We start from the raw sequence: 14415 nt of genomic DNA, 5'->3' as shown, positions 1-14415 counted from the left end.
TGAGAAGGCTGAAAAAGGACACCAAGAGAGGGAGCTGCTAATTAATTCTTCTCCTCATCAGCCCCAAATGTTTCAGACAACAACTGGTCTGGGAACACAGTTTTGACATGGTCGAGATAATGACTTGATTTGTTCCCAAAACGCTGGGAGAGCTGCTGCAACCCTATCTGGTGAGAACCATTTGTACTCTTTTCTTCCCAAAGCCAGAAGCAAGGCTTGCTTCTAAAGACAAGAAATACTTCCTGTCTTTTTTCCAAGCCTGACAGTCAAGGGGCTGACTGACCGTGCATTAAAGTCTTATCAACCTGACACTGAATTATGGGCTACTTTAGATTAGCCAAAGCAACATCCGTCTCTGGGTTGCCAAAATAGAATTTCCTGACCGATGGTATTAAAATACAGATGTCTTACGATACGGCCAGAAACAGAAATTAGGACACAAGGTTACCTCGCATTAGTCTTTATTGGGAGGGTAGGGGTGGATAGTGAAAATGGCTAAAGGAGAAAAAACAGGTGAAAAGCTGCAACTTGCTGAATAAGAATTATATGGTACAGAGGTGGGGAGGCAAGATGAAAAGTGCCACAAATGAGCCTGTGCCGAAGTACATAAGGATACTGTTCTCAGCTCCACCCTCAGCTACCACACTCCCACAACCCTCCTCTTCACAAAGATCTTGAAAGGTTCATCTACATCCAAGTTTCTTAACCTTTGCACAGTGGACATCTGGTGTGGACGTCCTGTGCACCGTAGGGTGTTTAGCAGCATCCCTGGCCTCTGCCTACTGGGTGATAGTAGCACCCACCCTCCCTGGTTCAGTTGTAACAACCAAAAATGTCCTCAGACGTTGCCAAACATGCCCTGGGGGTGGGGCAAAACTGCCCCGGATTGAGAACTGCCGATCTACCCTAGGCCACCATGCAATGGGGGATGGGGGTGTAGTTTGCACACTAAACACAGGCACCAGCTAAGGCGGCACATGGGAACTAAAGTCCACCCATGGCCCACTCACCAAGTCATACACCCCCCGGACTGTCTCCACCCACAGGGGGCACACCTTTTCCTAATGCCCTCAAAGGCTCCGCCCAGGCCAACAGAAGCACTACACCTACCCAGGCACCCAGGCCAACAGAAGCACTACATCTACCCAGGCTGCCTCTCCCTCCTCACTTCCCACCCACTCTTCCACCCTCTGCTCTGGGCCCAGCAGCCATCAAGCCTCTGAAACTGCTCCTGCTGCCAAATCCAGCAGATACAACTCAATCCTCAGGGCGCCACAGGATCAGACACTGGTAACTATTCCCTCCTTGAAATGCACCCTTGAGGGCTTCCTCCAACCTTGGTGGCCATCCCTCCTTGGTCTCCTTTGCAGGCTGCCCTTCAGGGTTCAGCCCTCAGCCCTCTTCTCCCACTCTACAACGCCACCCCAACTTGGTGGTCTTATTACCTCACAGCTGCAATGACCATCCATATGGGGGAGACTCACAGAATTCAACTCACTGTGCTCTTAAATCTGCTTTAAACGCAGATTTCCAGCTGACATCTCCCTTTTGCTGTCCTGCAGACCCTAGAACTCAACCTAATAAGCTCATCATCCCGCAGCACAAACCTCCCAGGAATCATCTCGCCTAGCAGCAGCCAGCCTTCCCAGAAAGCCGGGCACTGTGCTCCACGCTTCCCTCCCCGTTCAATCAGCTCAGAGCCCCTACTCCTAAACCTCCACTCCGTCCACCTTGCTCTAGCCCCTTGGCCCCTGCCCTCGCCCAGACTAAGGCTTCTCCCACCTGGGTATCACTGAGGCTGCCTCAGTTCTCCCGCCACCCTCACATCCCCCAAGCCGGAGGGAATTTTCCAACCTGCACTTCTAATTGCATCATTCAACAGCTTAAAACTCTACAATGATTTCCTACCACCCTTGAGATAAAATTTCAAATTTCTTAACATGGCCTACCAGGCCCTTTATGACCTTCCTCCCCATGCCACACCCCATCCCCAGCCAACTGCACCCTCCAAGTTGAAATCACAAGCTAAACTCTCTTTGATTCTGAACACAGGATGCTCTTCCTCCTCTAACTGGAGTAGCCTCTCCAAATCTACCGCTTCACCCGGCTAATTCCACCTACCAACAGGTTTCAGCTCAAACTTCTCTGACACCCCACCTCCCACTACTGTTCCCAGTTTTTTTTAAATTAATTAATTAATTTATTAATCTTTGGCTGCATTGGGTCTTCATTGCTGCGCACAGGCTTTCTCTAGCTGTGCCGAGAGGGGTCTACTCTTCGTTGCAGTGCACAGGCTTCTCATTGCGGTGGCTTCTCTTGTTGCAGAGGACAGGCTTCAGGAGTTGCGGCACGCGGTCTCAGTAGCTGTGGCTCGTGGGCTCCAGAGCGCAGGCTCAGTAGTTGTGGCGCATGGGCTTAGTTGCTCCGCGGCATGTGGGATCTTCCCAGACCAGGGCTCAAACCCGCGTCCGCTGCATTGGCAGGTGGATCTTCAAACACTGCGCCACCAGGGAAGCCCTGTTCCCAGTATTACGTGCCCATAATAGCCTGTAACTCCCCTATCAGAGCACTTACTCTGCTTATTTGCTTGACTGCCCAACTAAACATGCTGCTTCTCCTCTTTTCACCACCCATCAGCTTCAACCTTGCTTAGTTCTCCATACAGTGTTGGCTGGTCCCTCTGTTAACTGCTAATCTCAAATCTGTTATGGCTCATCATCAAAAGCGAATATAGGCAGCAAAACTACAGAATACCCCTCTCTGCACCAGAAGCTATAGAGATATCAACACATACATATAAATATATGAAATAGAACTAGTCCTCGAGAAAAATATCAAGGTGGGGAAACAGCGTAACATGAAATGTTCTACTTACTAAGCAATAGGTCTACAAATTCAAACTAGTAAAGGCAGCCTGAGAAAATAGGTGGTTAGGAGATGTGAAATGGGGAAATTATCAGGATGAAGCAGAGACAGTCTGTAGCCTCCTTCTAGAAAGATTTGGACTTAGATTTTGAAGGTGGTGAGAGGCAAACTGACAGGCATAGAAATCAACTAGAGAAATGTCAAATTTTGCAACCATCAACAACTTTGTAAAATCAGTTGGATTTATCGTGTTGTAATCTGCTCCCTGCTAGTTTCCGGTGGCACTGACAGCACAACATGGAACAGTCACTCTTTGGTGGCACGAGAACTGTAAGGCACAGAGATCTGTGCTGACTCTGCCTCCATAAAAGGAGCAGTGAGTCCAATTTTCTCAAATATATAATTGGATAGAAATACTAATAAATAGGTTGGGTAAAAACTAACTTCTTGTTACCTCTCAACACACTTACTTACATGACTTTTTAAAACTGGAAAATTTTCAACCTGTAACCTTAACAGGTATCATTTATGAAGCTAGATGTCTTACAAACATGCCTTCATTTGATTCTTATGGCTATCTTCTGAGAGGAGTAGTATTATGCCCATTTTACGAATGGGAAAATGAGGCTGTGATTGGAACAGACAGAATTTTCTTAAAATCTTACTCCTAAGCCTATGTTCTAAGCTTACTCTCAAAACAAGTACCTGAGCAAGAAATAGCTTTTTCCAAATAGTACCCAATGGCAGAAACCCACCTGTTCCAAAGGAACCTTTACAGGTATCTATAATTAAGTCAGGAATGTTCCAACTTAAACTAGTTTCTGTCATTTTAGTTTTTAAAATAGCTCTGGCCTGAGGCAAAACATGCCTCTTAGGTACTTTTCAGACTGTTTTGTCAATCATGGAGTAAACTTTACTGAAAAGCTTTAAGTTCTCCTCCTTTCTGGAGAGCTGAGAACAATGCTGAATACTTAAGAATTTGTGCCTCTCCTTTATATGCAACTTAAAAAAAAAAAAGAGGTCCTAGGCTCCTTGGACTTTGAACATGCCTCAAAAGAAGACATCTATTGAGCGGTATTACATGTCAAACATGCTGTAACACCATCTTTCTTAAATTCAGTCACCCTAAATTGGGTGCTATTGTCACCTCCACTTTACAGATGGGAAAGCAGAGGCTGAGAGAAGTCCAAAGCTGTGTTCTTTCCACTCTCCCTACCATGCGGACTTTGCCGCTATCTGCTTGTCAGTGCTGCCCCCAAAAGCTCTGCTCTGAGACGAAAAAGGAGGACTACCTTAACAAGGGTAGGGGAAGAAATCAACTCAATAGGTAAGTGTCTGAGCCTACTAGGGGTAAGAGGCTGTGTTGAGGGAGAAACTAAAAGGATTGGAAACCTAACAGAAATTGTCTATGTGCAGTGCTAAAGACACAGCCAAACCAGTGAAAAACAGAAAACGATCCCTCTAAAGGTCTCTCAAGCCTCAGCACGACTGACATTTTGGGCTGAATAACTGTCTGTAGTGAGGGCTGTCCTGTACATTGTAGGGTATCTAGTAGCATCCCTGGCCTCTACCCACTAGATTCCCCTGAATCATGAAAATCAAAAACGTTCAGATACTGCCAAATGCCCGCTATGGGGCAAATTCACTCACCCCAAACCCCTTGAAAACCACTGCTCTAAATGAGATAGGTGCTGAAATCCATAGACATAACTGGCTACTTCAGGGCCTTATCTGCCTCAAGTGCAAGTCTTCAGAGCTCTTTTTCAATATATTAAGACATGAACCAATCAAATGCAGAACTATAATCTTAGGAGAAAAAAAAGAACCCCCCAAATTACTCCTTCATAAAGGACATTAGTAGCACTTAAGAGACAATGTTTACATTCTCCCAGACCTGTGGTTTGCTCAAAAATTAATTTATCCCATCCATGCTTTGATCTTCTAACAAATTATTTCCTGAGACAAGATTTAACTTGTGAGGGCCCTACAGGCTGAGCAGCTGCGAGAGGGGAAGCGGCATCAAATTCCAGGTGGCAAGCGGAGAGGGGGCTTCCCGTCTCCCCAAGGGGACCCTGCTCAGAAACACACCCAATGCCTCAGAGGGGTCCGATTTTCCCATGGAAGATTAGAGGTTCAAACTACAATGCAGCTGAGCTTTGTCTTCAAAGAAGAAAGCCTTTTAGGAGGTGGGTCAATTTTACATACCAGTACTAGTATTTCCGTTATGAAAGGCTTTTTGTTGTTTTAGTTTTAGTTCTTAATTTCACAATAAGGAAGACAGTCAAAACCCAAGTGGTCTCCTTGCTTCTATCCCTCCTTTTCCCTAAAAGAGGGAAGCAGGAAGCTTCCAGTCTTCCAACAACTTTTGCTCATCTCACACCTGTCCTGCTAGATGCATGCTGCCAGCCAGAAGGAACTCATGAGCCCTGAATAAAATGCTTGTTGTATCAGAAACCACATGCTTGACCTATAGGAATGCTGGCTGCAAACTAAGACAGGAGAGTTAATTGTGTAATGTGTTCATACCTTGCCTTGTATGGTAGGCAGAATAATGCACCCCACCCCCAAAGATGTCCAAGTCCTCGTTTCCAAACCTATGACTATGTTATATTATGTGGCAAAAAGGTCTTTGAAGGTGCAATTATAGTTAAGGAACTTTGAAGTGAGATCTCTCTGGGTTATCCAGATGGGTCCAATATAATCATGAGTACCTGAAAGCTGAGAGCCTTTTCTGGCTGTGGTCAGAGAGAGACAGGACGATAGAAGTTGCAGCAGGAAAAATGCAAAGCGTGAAAGGGACGCAATTCACTGATGGTGGCTATGAAGACGGAGGAGGGGGCCATGAGCCAAGGAACGTAGGTGTGGCCTCCACGAGTTGGAAACAACAGATTCTCTCCCAGAACCAGCCCTACCTACCCCTTGATTTGATTCCATGTGAGACCTGCGTTGACCTTGTGACCTACAGAACTGTAAGGTAATACATTTGTGTCGTTTTAAGCATTAAATTTGTGGATTTTGTTACAGCAGGGATAGAAAACTAATACAAACTTTGGTACCTGGAAGTGGGGTGCTGCTATAACAGATTCCAAGAAATATGGAAGTGGCTTTAGAATTTGGCAGTGAGTGGAGCCTGGAAGACTTCTGAGGAGGATGGTAGAAAAAGTCTAGATGGCCTTGGACAGACCTGTTCATAGACATATGGATGTTACGGATTGCTAGGGAGGACTCAGAAGGAAGTGAAAAACATGGGAGAGAAAACATAAACTGCCTTAGAGAATACAGCTAAATGGTCAAGAGCAGAGGAAATCACACACACTACCATTCTCCCATGCTGCCTACTGTGCGCTCAGAAAGTAAAACCCCAGAGTGGGGGAAGGCCCCTGACAAATTGGGAACACCTCTGCTACACAGCAGCCTCACTGTACAGACTGTCTCACTTGGCAATGAGCAAAGGGGCTGTCCTTGGAATGCTGCTACCTCCCAGCCATGTGACCCAGGGCAAACAACCTCTCTGACCTGCACACAGAGATGATGTTATCAGTAGCACCCATCTCGCAGGACTATTCTGGGGATTAAATGAGGTCATGCACAGAAAGTCCACAGTGCGGTGCTGAGTACAGAGTAGGCACTCAAAAGTGTGAGCTATTTTTTTGACCCAGTCTAGAGGGAAAAATAAGTGGAGAGGAATATATCCTTCCTTTCTCCCCCAGGAAAGTCTTCCCTAGGGAAGACTTAGGGCCTAAGCATAAAAGAAGAAAACAGAAGCAAACTTGGATGTTCAGGAAGCCAGCACTCTACAAATCAAAGGCAAGGTTTGGGGACTCAATGGGGCTATTCCAAAAGGCAAGGGACAGATAGACTGGGGGCTGGGGAAGCTGCCCAAGGCGGCACAGAGAGACAAAAAGGAGGCTGAGTTGTTCCTCTGGGTGACTCTATTACTGGAAACTTGCCAGCTGCAGTTTGAGAACACTGGGCAGAGATACTGTGCCACCGCCAGTGCCAACTTGGACAGGAAGTGATGCGGCTGGGTCCCACGGTCAAGAAGCCAGCAGGAGGGGGTGAAGGGGGTACCCACAAAGAAAGACATCATTTTTAATTTCCCAGCCTGGCTTCCTACCTCAGCTTCCCCTCTCCCCTGCCTCTACCCATCACCATCCATGGAATTATAAAACACAACGAAAATTAAAAGACCACAGTTATTCATATATGGGTAAGATAGCAAAATTTTACAGAAACTCATAGAATTTTCTACTTAAGAAAAGTTTTCCTTTTTTTCCTATTGCCAAATTTTTTTAGTTTTGGAGCTTTCATAAGGTTTCTGGGATAAGACATCACCGGGAAGTAAAAAGGCACTAAAAGCATTTGAATATCCTTTCTGTCTCTGTACCCTTGACGGTAAATTACAGTAGTTCATTCCCCAAGATTAACAGTCAATAGTTAAATGTCAGCCAGCAGGCTACTGCATAACTAAGAGGGGAAGAAAATCACCTTAGGAATGATTACGATAAAACCAAGTGGCAAAGAATTAAATCATTCTCCACTAGTATGTTTATAAGATATATACTTCTGCCAACACAGCATTTTCTGCTTAACAGCAGCATTTTCCTCCTTTAAGAAAATCTGGTGCCTGCAGAAAAGATATCACATCTTACATTACTTTGTTGACAGTAAAACCCACAGCTTCGCTGGCAATGTGATTAAGGCACACATTTTTATGAGCAAAGCACATGTACCCACTGAACACAATAATGCTTTCAAAAAAGAACAAGTTTCAAAAGTTCTTCCAACAAGCCCATTGTTTTTGGATTTACAAGCTGGAAAAACGTACATTTCTGAATTCCATTTTCTGAATTTCCACAAGCTGGGTAGGTCTAAAGGCTAATTCTTCATACTCCCACTATTATTATTCATGCCCTTTCCCAGTAAACCCAGATAGGCAGTTATCAAGGCAGATGTATTATTTGGGTACATATGACAACAAAGCTGGATCTTATTTCTGCCCACCCCTTTTTCTGCTCCCCATGCTGCAAACCTCTCCTAACCCTTGTGGATAAAAAAGAGTGGTAAAAGGAGTGGGTGGCATATTCTTCTCCTTAACTGAACCCAAATCTGTAGACTCTGGGATTGTCAGCTAGTCAATCTCCAGATCCTCCTGAAAGGATGATGTGAGCGCCTAGTGATTTTGTTTTGCTTTTCATAAAGCTGGAGAAGGGAGGTATGGCTTGGAGACAGTTAGATAATGAACTTAGCTACTGAAAACAAATTCCAGACTACTTTTTGAAGAGGAAAACAACATAATGGGTGGGAACTGTCCCAAGTTCACATGACCTTTGCCTCACTCACTCTAGAAGTGCCACCCCAGTTTTGATGGACAGTGCCAAAAACCAACCTGTTATCCCTGACTTTTTTTTTTAAATATTTATTTATTTATTTTGGGCTGCATTGGGTCTTCGTTGCTGTACGTGGGCTTTCTCTAGCTGTGGTGAGCAGGGGCTACTCTTCATTGCGGTGCACGGGCTTCTCACTGCGGTGGCTTCTCTTCTTGTGGAGTATGGGCTCTAGGCAAGTAGTTGCTTCAGTAGTTGTGGCTCTCAGGCTCCAGAACACAGGCTCAGTAGTTGTGGTGCCTGGGCCTGTTGCTCCGCAGCATGTGGGATTCTCCCGGACCAGGGCTCGAACCCGCATCCCCTGCATTAGCAGTCAGATTCTTAACCACTGCACCACCAGGGAAGCCCTATGCCTGACTTCTTAGTAGGCAGTGTTCGCCTTCAACCAGGATAGTCTAGAAATCCAAACATGATCTAGGAAAAACTATTTGGGATTCAAATAAGTCAAATAATTTAGACTGGAAGATCGTAAGTATTTTGAAGGATAAAAATATATATAAACTTTATATATAAAACTTTCCATTTTATGTCTCTTTCAGAGGCAAAAGAGATTTCATATACCACTTTAAATGCATTGTGCATTATTTCATCTGTTCCTTACAAAGAACTGAGTAACAAACTGTTTCTGTGTTTGTTCATTCTTCAGATGAAGAAACTGAGGCTTAGCAAGGTTGAACACGCCCGAAGTCACAAATCGGCACACCTAAACTCTGACCCCAAATTCATGCCCTCAACCCAGGATTAACTAATCTTTGATATACAGTGATTAGCCCCAGGTTCTAAAAACAGCTATGACTCCTCCAAATTGCCCTGGGGGGTCAACAAATTTTACTGACAATATTAATGATTATCTCCTTTTTTCAACCATCTTTGTTCCTACATTATGAAAACCTTACACACCCACCTTTGCCTCTGACTGGCAATAAGTCACAGCATCTCCTTGGCACTGGCTTCAAAGCAATGCAAATATTCAAAAGTGCCTTCCTCTTCAAAGAGTCACCATCACTGCAGGACAAAATCCAATTCCAAAACTGTTCTGACCAGCAACTACATGGTGCCAGATGCACCACCATCTTCAGAAAGTTACCTACGGTCTCTGATCACAGCTACCTCCCTGCTCCCTCCTGCAGCTGTGTACACAATGTTTATTATACCACAATGGCCAGTTTTGTCTTCTGGCCAAGAGAGAAGATATGCACAGTTGATTGAGATGCTACTGTTGGTAAGGAAATCTTTGATCTACTCTATAGAAATCTGGAAGTGCATTTCTTCATAATAAACTCAGGCAGTTTTACCCACTTCCAAGATGTTCCAAAACCAGTGATTAAGACTGGTTTTGGAACATCTTAACGTTCCAAACATTAAGACATTTTACATTTTAATCCCAGGCTTAACCAGCAAATTGTATGCTCAAGCAAAGGAGCTTGGTGAAGACTTTCAAATAAGGAATGTTTAGCTTCTGAGTATCAGCTATATATCTAAACATAAAAATGAAACAATTGGAAAGCAGAATAGTAGTTGTCAGGGAGGAACGGGAGGGGGAAATGAGGAGTTAGTGTTTAGTGGGTACAGAGTTTCTGTTTGGGGAGATGAAAACGTTCTGGAGATGGATGCTGGAGATGGCTGCACAGCAATGTGAAGAGACTTAATACCACTGGATTGTACACTTAAATACGGTAAAAACAAACAAGAAAACTTATCTACCATTCAAGTGAATGCTTCTTTTTTGAAACCTCTCACTTACGAAGGGAAATGAGGCCACAGCACCTTTTAAAACAAACCACTGAAAGACCTTGGGCCTATTCTCGGCATTACAGGGAAGACTTTAAACACAAGTTTTAGTCCCAGAGTTCCTAAAGAAAGATGAATACTCTCAAATTACTTTCCAATCTATATATGCTGTAATGTCTAAATGGAGCCGAAGTTTCCTCAGAGTCCTCTGAAGAGAGGACTGACCACGGGGGCTCAGAACAGCCCACCCATCATTTTACAGTCTTGTTATAGACTGAATGTTTGTGTCCCCTCCAAATTCATATGTTGAAGCCCTACTCTCCAATATGATTGCATCTGGAGGTGGGACCTTTGGGAGGTAATTAGGTTTAGATGCGGTCATGTGGGGGGAACACCCATGATGGGATTAGTGTCCCTGTAAGAAGAGGAAGAGGCCAGAGCCCTTCCTCTCTCCATACGTGAGGACACAGCAAGAAGGCAGTCTTCCACAAGCCAGGAAGTGGGCTCTCACCAGCACCCAACCATGAGGCACCTTGCTTGGATTCCCCAGCTTCCAGACCTGTGAGCAATACCTGTTGTTTAAGTCACCCAGTCTGTAGTATTTTGTTACAACAGCCTGAGCTAAGACAAGTCTACTCCCTAATGTATCTGTGCTTCCTTAATGTTTTAAACTCATTAAAACAGTTTCTGAAATGCCTCACTCATGAGCATGGTTTCGGGGCACCATAGCTCAGGCAGCCACCTAGACAAGTTCTTTTCTTTCTCGTTGTCTCAATATTAATATGGTAACAGTCTGGCACTCTCTCTCTCTCTCTCTCTCTCTCTCTCTCTCTCTCTCACACTCACACACACACACACACACACACACACACACACAGAAGTGGCAACTGTTTTTTCCTCTTTATGGGCTATTTCGGAGTTACACTGAGGAGAGATGCCAACAAGCTGTCATGGTTCGGAATGAAATGGTCTCCGGTTCACTGAGTCTCTTTTTTCATCTCAGATGAACAAAGGCTTTTCACTGAAGGAAAATCACCAATGCTGCTTGCACTCCAGTTGACTACTGATGCTGTATTTTCATCACCTGAGAATGAACTAAGAGTTGCTTCTCAAATGACTTGGAGCTCCTACAATAAAGTCTCATCAACTCTCAAAGAGTTTTGCTGTGCAATTGCTGACCGATGTAATCATTTTTCCCCCCTCCCTCAAGGCTAAATGTTCTGATGTGTAAGCCAATCTTCATGCCAAAGGTACGACTTACCCTCCTTTGGGCATCTTGTCTTCCCCCATTGGAAAAAAGAAAGCAAGCCTTGAGTTAGAAAACTATGACCTTTACCTAGGGTGGTGTACTTCTTTTGCATTATATAAAATTCTGATTGGTTTCCTTTAAAATTTACATAATTCATTTTTAAGTGTCAGTGCAGAATTGATGATTAATATCAACAAAAAAATAAAAACCTAATTTCCCTACTACAAAAATATGTTGGAAAACTTTTAACAATTAGAATAGTGTTACAATTAAAATATGAATAGCTCAGCAGATCAACAGAACAGAAATGAACACAAAAACATGGGATTTAATATATGATAAAGGTGGCATTTCCAATCAAAAAAGAAAAATGAATTATTAATAAATGGTTGGGAAAACCAGCAGCCATCTGAAAAAAGTAAACTGAGATCCCTACTTCCTAAAATAAATTTAAGATGGATTAATAATTTAATTATAAAAATGGAAACTATAAAAGTACCAGAAGAAAACCTGGTCTGGTCAATTAAAAATATATATTTTAGGGTGGAGAAGATCTTTTTTCCTTTATGGAATTCAATTCAAAGGCCTTAAAAGAAGCAGTTGGTAAATTTACCTACATGGAGAAATGCAACATAATCCAAGTAAAAAAACATCAATAATAAAGTGGGAACAACTCCAATTCTTACCAATGATAAGGGACCTATTTCATTTATATATAAAGTGACACAACTTGAAAACTAATAGCCCAATAGCAAAAGATACAATAGAAACGTAAATATTGTACAACTGGCTCTTATAGACTCATGAAAAGATATTCAACCTCCTAAGACAAATGCAAATTAAAACCACAGGAGATCCATTTGTCACTTATCAGATTGCCAAAGATTAAGAAGTTTCATAACATACCATGTTGGCAAAGATGCAGAAAAATGTACTTTCATACCTTGCTGGTGACAATTATATATATTAGCACAGCTTTTATGGAAGACATTTGGGGCAATATCTATTACAAGTACAAATGAATACATATCCTTTCACTTGGTAATTCCATATTCAGAATTTTGTCACATGTGAGCAAAATAATGTTTGTACAAAATTATCCCTTGCACCATTGTTGCAAACAGCAAAATCAATAGGAAATATAATAGCCTGAACAAAACATGGGAGTATCTGTAAAAAGAAATACTATGCTGTTGTGTTTAAAATTATAAAAATATAGGAGAAACTGTACCTACATGGAGGAATCTTGAGACATGATTACATCAAAAAGCAAGGTGCATAACAAAATGTAAAGTATGTTATAATTTGTGATCTTAAAGGGGGGAAGAATATGAGAATATACCCACATTTGCTTTTTATACAAAAACAGAGTAATTCTGGAAGGAAGGGCACTGATTGCCTCTGAGGAGGGAATGTGGTGGCCAGTGGCAGGAATTGAGAGGCTTTTTATTTTGCTCTTTTATATTCAAGCCATGTATTATTCATATGAAAATTACTTTTTAAAAATTTCCTATATATATATATATTATTGGAATATAATTGCTTTACAATGTTGTGTTAGTTTCTGCTGTACAATGAAGTGAATCAGCTATATGTATACCTATATCCCCTCCCTCTTGGACCTCCTTCCCATCCCCCACCATCCCACCCATCTAGCATGTCACAGAGCACCAAGCTGAGCTTCCTGTGCTTTACAGCTTGTTCCCACTAGCTATCTGTTTTACGCATAGTAGTGTATATGTGTCCATCCTACAATGAGGTTTCACCTCACACCGGTCAGAATGGCCCTCATCAAAAAATCTACAAACAATAAATGCTGGAGAGGGTGTGGAGAAAAGGGAACCCTCTTGCACGGTTGGTGGGAATGTAAATTCATACAGCCACTTTGGAGAACATTATGGAGGTTACTTTAAAAACTAAAAGTAGGGGCTTCCCTGGTGGCGCAGTGGTTAAGGGTCCGCCTGCCGATGCAGGGGACGCGGGTTCGTGCCCCGGCGTGGCTGGGCCCGTGAGCCATGGCCGCGGAGCATGCGCTCCGCAGCCTGTGCTCCGCAGCCTGTGCTCCGCAGCAGGAGGGGCCACAACAGTGAGAGGCTCGCGTACCGCAAAAAAATACATAAATAAAATAAAATAAATAAAAAATAAAAAAAACTAAAAGTAGAGCTGCCACATGACCCAGCAATCCCACTACTGGCCATATACCCTGAGAAAACCATAATTCAAAATGAAAATTACTTTTTAATGCAGTAAAAGGGTTGTGAGTAAAGCTGAAGAATTCAACCCAAAATTGAAAAAAAGAGACAAAGACCTAGAAAGGAGAAGGGGAAACGGTAAGAAAATCAGAGGATTGCTCCAGAAGGATCAACATTGAAAACAGGGATTCAATCAAGAGAAAAGAAAGTTATCAAAGATAATTCAAGAAATTTTCCAATAAGTGAAAAACATTAAGTTTCTAGACAGGGAAGGCCAGGCCACTCTGTGTCCAGAAAAATCAATGAAAATAGATCAGTTAGACTACTTGGGACAAATAAAAGATACTAAAAGCTTTCAAAGAGAAGGTGGAAAAGTTCCAGCTTTCATAAAAGCCTGGAATTTTAGGAAGCAATATTCTCAAAGTTCTGAAGAAAAAGGATTTCCAACCTAGAACTGTATGTTTAGCTAAACTATAGAGAGTATGGCAGTGGGGGTCTGGGGTACAACTTAGACACGCCAAACCTCAAGAAAATATATCTCCCATGCACCCTTTCTCAGAAGCTGCTGGCTAATGCCCTCCATCGAGATAAGCGATCAAGAGAGACAACAAGGAAAGGAAACACCACGGGATCCAGGAAAGAGAAATGAAGGGCATCTCTGGGGTGATGGACACACTTTCATAAGGGATGCCTTCAGGAGGAAAGGCTCAAACGGCAACCCTGAGGTTTTTAAACATAAAGAGAGGAAGGTTAGGCTTCAATTTGGAGTGAATCAGTAACAGGTGCATAAAGCTAAAAAAGCAATTCTTAACTCTGGGTAAGAAAAAAGTGTATTGGGCTTCCCTGGTGGTGCAGTGGTTGCGAGTCCGCCTGCCGACGCAGGGCACACGGGTTCGTGCCCCGGTCCGGGAAGATCCCACATGCCGTGGAGCCGGCTGGGGCCGTGAGCCATGGCCATGTGTCCAGAGCCTGTGCTCTGCAACGGGAGAGG

At 43.2% G+C, this 14415-nt stretch overlaps 1 protein-coding gene across 5 annotated transcripts in view; it reads right to left on the bottom strand.

Annotated features, from left to right (window-relative positions):
• The window catches only part of KANK1 (KN motif and ankyrin repeat domains 1), a 192484-nt gene that overhangs the window by 155421 nt on the left and 22648 nt on the right, over positions 1 to 14415 (bottom strand). The gene's annotated exons all lie outside the window — the stretch shown is intronic.

The sequence above is a fragment of the Leucopleurus acutus genome (genome assembly GCF_964270905.1).
Source record: "Leucopleurus acutus genome assembly, chromosome: 7".
NCBI lineage: Eukaryota > Metazoa > Chordata > Mammalia > Artiodactyla > Delphinidae > Leucopleurus > Leucopleurus acutus.
Note: the sequence above shows the minus strand (reverse complement) of the source record. Positions and strands in the feature narration are given on the sequence as shown.